Here is a 7,975-nt window from a genome sequence, read left to right on the forward strand (position 1 = left end):
TGGAAATATATCTAACCCTACTAGATCTGCAAAGCTTTTCGAGCTCAGGAAGGGGGTTAAAATACGTTTTTGGATCTGTAATGGATACGTTTTAATTATAGGAAGCCAGCCCTCTATAAACCTTTTAATTTTTTTTTCTCCTGACAGCTGAAGATGAAAAGATTTGAATATTAATTGATTCTGTAATAAAGAGTGAGAAACTTGGCGCTATTTTCCCTTTCCAGAATTTCAGTATTAAGTGTCTGGCTAGGAGGATTATTATATTCAGAATATTTTTATGTATGGACTGATTATCCTCTTTAATTTTAAGCAAAATAATTTCTTCTGGTTCTAGAATAATAGTAGTATTATAATTTTGATTAACCCAAAATAAGATCTTTCTCCAGAACTGATAAATCTTTTGTCAAGGTATTTGAAATATTATTAAATAATATATAGAAGTATATTTGTCTTTATTTAGTAAGTCTGTGGATGTGCACACTGTTTGTAGAACAAAGGATTGTTTCTGGGAGATCTCACACACTCAATATGCTAAATTATGCAATTGTATAATTTAGCAAGGAGCTGAAAATTGACAGCTGCCCGTTAAATGACTCAGGCTGTGTGGCTGATAACACCAGAATACACGTGACACAGACATTGCGTCTGGGTTAAGATAACACAGAGAAAACACATGACTTACATGCTTCCAAAAACTGTAGTTAGATTTAAAATAAAATATACTAGGAATATAAATACAAGACATGCATATTTTGAAAGCATGAATATCTTAGCCTCTGTGTGTTTAAGAACATGAATAGATGTTTATGGACCTGAAGAGAAGTGATTATTAACATTTATTTTTATTTCAGATCTACATAGACAGGATTCATGTATTCAGAAAGAAATACACAGAAATATAACATGCTATATTTGAATGCATGCCCCAGAATGTATTAAATATAGAAATTGGGAAATTGTCTAATTCTCTATTATTACATGGGTATTTGCTAAGCTTGGGAGGTAACTGTTTTAGTCAGTCAAGAATGTTTAATAACCTCTGTATTGTTTATATTTTTCAGGCATATAATCTCAGATCTGCATGAAGAAGGTTCATACATCATGGGTTTATTAGAAACATAAAATATGGCATATTCTTGTTGGAATACAATACAATATTGGAAATATAAAAATAAGCTGTTATTTGTATAGAAATGCCAGAATACTGATAAAATTATAATGCATTTTAAGTTAATAATTAGCAGTATTAAATTGCCTTAAAATAATAAAATGTTAATAATATAACATATTTGGTATCAGAATAATCAGAAAAAAATAACCTAATATTAACCATCTGTAATTGGGGTTATATATGATTAATGCAGAGAGTGTAATCTGATTAAATAACCATTTTATGAAAATAATTAACTTGCTTAAAAATGTTTTAGAAATGTAAAGGTAAATTTGTTTGTTTGTACGTCTGCTGCCACCTAGTGTTATGATGCGGAATTGCAACCATGAGATGATTGGTTGTTGCAAAGAATGCATTTCCTTGACAACACATTTACCAAATAAACCAATCCATGTTCAGTTGCAAATAACCAATCCAAGACAAGGCCGTGGGCGTTTCCAATATTCACCAATGACTGAGAACAATCAAAAACAGGGAGGGGTGAAATCAGATGATTTAAACCCCAGCATAGAGACTAAGAAGAAGGTTGTGGTTGCTGGCTGATTCCTGGAGGAATAATAACTGCTGTGGTTATTATTAAAGCACACACCTACTATTGGACTCCATATGCATTATCCCCAAATTTTGAATTTCTGAGGTGAAATTGGATCTGTTAAGAAACATTGGAAACTGTATTGCTGTTTATTTGGTGAAGTATATTGTATTTTAAATTGGTAGTCACAGCCTACATATTGTTTAAATCTGTAACTGATTTGTTAAGCAACTCATCTGTGCAAGTTCTGATATTGTAAGTTAATTTTGTATTAGGATAAATTGCAGTTAAATAGCAGAATATATATATTATCCTATTGTTTAAGTTAGCACTGTAAATCATATTGCTGAATGTTTGTTAGCTACTATTTTAGATCTCATTGTAATATTTTAAATGCAGTCTGAATGAAAGGTTGGTTTTAAAGATAAGCGTGTATAAACTTTGCATAAGCATATTTAAATAGTTTTCAAGCGCATATAAATTTATTTCATATTCCTTTTATTGCAAATATATTTCAAAAATGTTCATGGATATTAACTAAATAAAAGAATTCAGATATTTATATTAAATGTATGGTCTAGTAGGTGCATGTTGATTAAGGGTTTCTATTTTTAAGGAAAATTATTATTTGTATTGGCTATAACCCTGCCATAAGCTGATATATTATTTGGATAGCACTACTAAGATTTTCATAAATATACTGACACTTTGGACATTGGCTAAACATATGCAGAGTGTCAGCTTCCAAACTAGAACATCGTGGACAAGCAAATATTTGTGTTGTATATATTTTCCTTAATTTAAGAGGGGTAAAATAATAGTTGTTCATCAACTTCATATGTGATTCTTTCCAATTCATTGAGATCCTGCACTTTTCTAAAGCATTGAAACTTGCCTTTATTTTATCATGGTCTATATCTGCAAAAAAGGGTATCCAAGCATTAATTAATTTGTCTAGATAAATTTGGCTTTGTTTAGCAAACCTAATATTATACAATAGTGAGATTGATGTCATTTCCTCTGAAAATTTTTGAACACACAATTTAATCTCCATAGAATCAGGAGTTCTGTCCATAGTCCAACCCTTATTATAAACGATTGTGTTTATATAATTTGTACTCTTATTTATATATATCATATGATCTTATGGATAAAAACTTCATTGTTTTCCCTTATTAATATATGTAGCTTGAATCCCTTTTTAGTTAAAGGGTTAATGAAGAACAGGTGCCTGCAATTGTCACAATGCTTAGCCTTTAAATAGAGCTAGTAGGTGGGAACACAGGTTATGCCAGTGAACAAGGGCTGAGACTTGGCCCGAAACATGTTTGGCGTTTTGTTCTAAACCTCGTTGCAGGCCTGCAATGGATTATGTATTTTTGCATGTTTTTGCATGTTATTTACATGGCTTTTAAACTTTTTTTTTCCAATAAAGTTTTGTTTTTTTAGAAAAATATTTTTTGCCCTTTTCTGGAGCTACGGGATTACAGAATGTATTTACTGCTTATTATAAACAAAATGTCTTATTTGTAAGTATGCAAAAAAGCTATTTCTAGGAAGGTCAAATTGCTGCATTAAAATTTCATATAATTGTATGCATCCTTAGTTTGATATAATTTGATGTACAAATTTCAGACCTTTCTCCTCCCATAGTTTGAATACTTTCTGATTGATACCAGGAGCGAATTCTGGATTACCCAATATTGGTAAGTACTCAGTTAATGAGTAATCCACTCCAATTAAGGTACAAAACTTGTGCCATGCTAATATTATATTATTCATCGTAATTAAACTTTTTATATTACCAGGAATTTTTCTATAAGTATTATGTAGCACAGCTTTCAATAAAAATGGATGGATAATATACCCTTCAATATCCGGAGATGTAAACCAGCTAGTATTTGCCAACCAGTCTATTGCTACTTTAATCAAGGCGGCCAGATTATAAAGACCAATATTAGGTAGAGTAAGACCTGCCAAACTACGTTTTTGCATGAGCTTATTTAAAGAGATACGAACCTTGCCCCCTTTCCAGATAAATTTGATGAACATAGTATGTATTTTTTGTATATCCGCCTTTTTTTAAAAGTAATGGAAAATTCTGTAAAGGATATAATAATTGTGGAAAAATCATCATTTTAATCAGGTTAACTCTTGCAGATATTGATAGAGGAATGGAGGTCCATATTTATAGATCTAACTTAATTTTTTGGATAAGTGTTTGGAAATTTAATTTATACCAATTTTGTGGATTTTTATGTAGTTGTATACCAAGATATGTAAGTGAATCTACTACTTTGAAGGGAATTTCTTGTAAGCTAGATCTTGTCTTTTGAACCTACATGAGTTCGCTTTTGTCGTAGTTTATTCTATACCCTGAAAAAGAACTAAACAAATTTAGACATGTTAAAATTAGGGGTATTGATTGGGATGTATTATATAAAAAGATTAACAAGTCATTTGCATATAGCAGGATTTTTATTGTTTGCACTGACATAACTATCCCCTCATAAACCTCTCTTATCCATATGACCAGGGGTTCAAGTGTTAAATTAAAAAGTAGAGGGGAGAGCGGACACCCCTGCCTAGTACCTTTCTTTAGTAATATTCCAGGGGTTAATAAGCCATTAATCAATAAGTATGATATTGGATTTCTATATATGTTATGAATAAATATTTTCTATGTTCCACATATAATCTAAAAAAGTTGTAACTTTACGAATATTATTAGCTGCTGAAAAATAGGTTGATATTGGGCTATTATGTGTAAAATAATTATTAAATTTTTTTTCCAGAGTAGGATTAATTTCCTCTATCAAAATGTTTAGATATTCTGTGGGAAGACAGTCTGGACCTGCTGCTTTATTTAATTTGGCCTCTTTTATATTTTCTTCATTTGTTATAGGAGTATTAAGAGCTACCAGTTGTTCTTCTGTTACCCCAGGTATTTTGACCTGTGACCAAAAATCCACTTGATTACGATTATTACTCTTTATATTGGTATGTAACTGCTGATAATAAGTAAAAAAGATTTTACTAATATCTTTTAAGTCTGTATATCTCTGGTCTCCTTTTTTAACAGCTAAAATTTAATCTCTCTTCTTTCTATTATTGACTAGATTTGCCAAATGTTTGGCCGAGCAGCCATAAAAGCCTTTAAATTTTATGTTTACCTTTAATACTTCTTCCTGCGCTCTTTGTTTCAGATCAATGTCCCTTTCCTGCCTTGCTCTAGTATAATTTTCCCAGTTTATGTTTGATGGATCATTATAATATTTCCTATATGCATTTTTAACTTGGTTTGCCAGTTGCCTTTCCATGACCAATGCTTTCTTTTTTCCACGTATACATATATGATTTGATTTCTCCCCGTAACACTGCCTTTGATGCTTCCCAGAATGTTTCTACTTTGCCAGAGTAAGCAATATTATGAGTACAGTAGTCTCTCCATTTCTGTTTCAGCCAGTAAGAAAATATAGAGTTATTATAAATGTGGCATGGAAAAGGGATAATCTGATTTTCAGACTTAGGTCTATTTCCCATAAAAAATGAGAGTGAAATAATTGCATGGTCTGATATGGAAATATAACTTATCTGTGGATCAATCTTTACAATGGAAAGAGATTCAGATATCAGTATAAAATCTATTCTTGAAAAAGATTTATGAGTTTTGGATTCACATGAAAAAGAACGTAGTTTTGGATTTTTAATCCTCCATATTTCAACTATCTTAAGTTTATGACATAAACTCTTAAAATATTTAGCATATTTATTATGTTCTTTCATGGGTTTTTTTAGAAAATCGTTCCAATGCTGGGCATAAAGACATATTAAAATCACCCCCTATAATGAGATTGTCTGATATAAATGGAAATAGTTTACCCTTAATTTTTCCCAAAATAATTTATTAAATATATTTGGGGTGTAGATATTACAGAGTATATATTTTACTTTGTTAATTCGTATATGTAATATAATATATCTTGCGTCTATATCTAGTTCTGTTTTAATGATTTAATAGTTTAAATTCTTATTTAGAAGGATGGCTACCCCTGATTTCCTGCTGGTGCAAGGAGTTGCTATAACCTGTCCTACCCATTTTGATTTGAATTTAGGAATCTCCAAGTCTTTTTTTTTATTTTTTATTTTCATTTGCCTTTTATTCAGTAGTTTTTATCATTAGTTTTTGGCTTTTTTCTTAAAGTCTTTCCCCCCCATTCGTTGCCAGACAAGGCAAGAAGTGATTACAGTCAGGTCGTCATTAATGCATTTGTTCAGGACAACTTTCAGCAATAACCTTGTCCACCCCATCCCACCAACCCTGCCACGGTCAACCCATTTCCCTGTGTGCTTTATAGCCATTGGATTTATACCAGTGCAGGGCAAGACGGGAAAGAGCAGGAAGTGGAAGAGAGTAGAGAAGATAGGTATCCTAAGAAAGAGAAAGTGTAAGCCAGGGTCAGAACAAATAAGAACAGAACAAAGTAATAAAGGCTTGTAAAGAACATAATGAGGTTACCCAGATTACACCCATCAGCATTTTAGGAGCCAATACCATGCCCCAGCCCTACAAGCATAATCCTACAGTGAGAAGGCCAGAACTGCAATTGGCATATCAAAAAAATAAAAAATAGAAAAATCAATTCTACACATCTGGTGAGAGGGTTAAAAATAATAATAAAAAAACACAACCATAAAGGTACAGTAAACCCAGCTGCTTCCATAATACATTAAGAAAACGGCAGAAATATAGGGCTCTCCTCATGCAGCTATTAAAAGTATATGTGATGGCACCTTAAACATTGGAGGGGAAAAATAAAAAGTCAGACGAAGAGGGACTGGCAAGAGTTCCCGCTCTGTGGATAATTTTCCTTGGTTCTGGAATAGGGTACACATTCTAAATGTGTCTACTGGTTCTAGGTGACTAGGGACTGTCCCATAAGAGAATGCCAATGCTAATAGACTCGGTCCTGGAATATATACAGGTTGTTGGTGGTTGCCACTGCAATTATATTTTCCTTAGGATGCCAGGCTCTGTGCAGGATCTTCTTGTTGAAGTCAAGACTGTCAACCGTAATCTCATCCTTCTTCCGCTTGCCACTAGCACACACTTTGCAGGGTTTAAGCACTGTGCGTGGCTTGCTGTTCTTCCTCGATGCCTCAAGAGTGATATCGCGCTTAGTGTTGCGGTCAAACATCCGAAAGAAGTTATTGTATGATCCAGTCATAACCACATTGTCAGGTCCATTCCAACAGCACTCAAATTTGTCAAAGATGCAATCATTTTCATATAAGGAGCAGAGCTTACTCCTGAGGTATTTGTGAACCTGATATATTTCTACAGGCCGATTTTCCATGTTTAGGTCCCAAATCTTGACTAACAGGTAGTCCCCTGTCATCATATATCGGCCATTGTGACTGAACTTCACATCTGATATGGAAGAGATGATCTCTGAGAAAAACGACCTGTTGCTGGGATCCTCTGGCTCCTCAAACAATTTTGTGTGGCGATCACAAAGTGCTGACTCCCGCATGTCACACAATCAGATAGTGCCGTTGCTGCTGCTGTATACAAATGTATTGCAGTGATGGGGGTGAAACTCTGCAGCTGTGATAACCTTTGTCAGCTCTTCCATGTTGGCAGGCTTAATATCTACGATGTTAAAGCTCCTATCTGTAATCTCTAAGTGCCACAAGTTGACTCGCAAGTCATTTGCCGATAGGTCTCATAGTCGCTGTTGACAGAGATGGAGTTTATGTGATATGTGTGAGCATTGGCAAATATCCTACGAGGGCTCGCTTAAACCATTACGTCCATGGGTCGGAATACCGGCACCCTGAGTGTAGTCACAGTGGTTGGATCCCTGTATCTTCCATTTTCTTCTTTCAGGTTGTAACCCTCTGGCCTCTTATCACGTTCACTGATTTTCCACAACTTTATAGTTTTATCATTAGTAGACAACAGGAACTGTTTACCTAGGCCTAGATTTGGAGTTTGGCGTTAGCCGTGAAAACCAGCGTTAGAGGCTCCTAACGCTGGTTTTAGGCTACCTCCGGTATTTGGAGTCACTCAAAAAAGGGTCTAACGCTCACTTTTCAGCCGCGACTTTTCCATACCGCAGATCCCCTTACGTCAATTGCGTATCCTATCTTTTCAATGGGATCTTTCTAACTCCGGTATTAAGAGTCGTGTCTGAAGTGAGCGTTAGACATCTAACGACAAAACTCCAGCCGCAGGAAAAAAGTCAGTAGTTAAGAGCTTTCTGGGCTAA

At 34.0% G+C, this 7,975-nt stretch overlaps 1 pseudogene; it reads right to left on the bottom strand.

Annotated features, from left to right (window-relative positions):
* Positions 1–5,831: 5,831 nt before the first annotated feature.
* LOC128640798 (serine/threonine-protein phosphatase 2A 55 kDa regulatory subunit B alpha isoform-like) lies at positions 5,832–7,668 on the bottom strand (annotated as a pseudogene).
* Between the last annotated feature and the right edge of the window lie 307 nt (positions 7,669–7,975).

The sequence above is a fragment of the Bombina bombina genome, chromosome 1, assembly GCF_027579735.1.
Source record: "Bombina bombina isolate aBomBom1 chromosome 1, aBomBom1.pri, whole genome shotgun sequence".
In the NCBI taxonomy this organism is placed as follows: domain Eukaryota; kingdom Metazoa; phylum Chordata; class Amphibia; order Anura; family Bombinatoridae; genus Bombina; species Bombina bombina.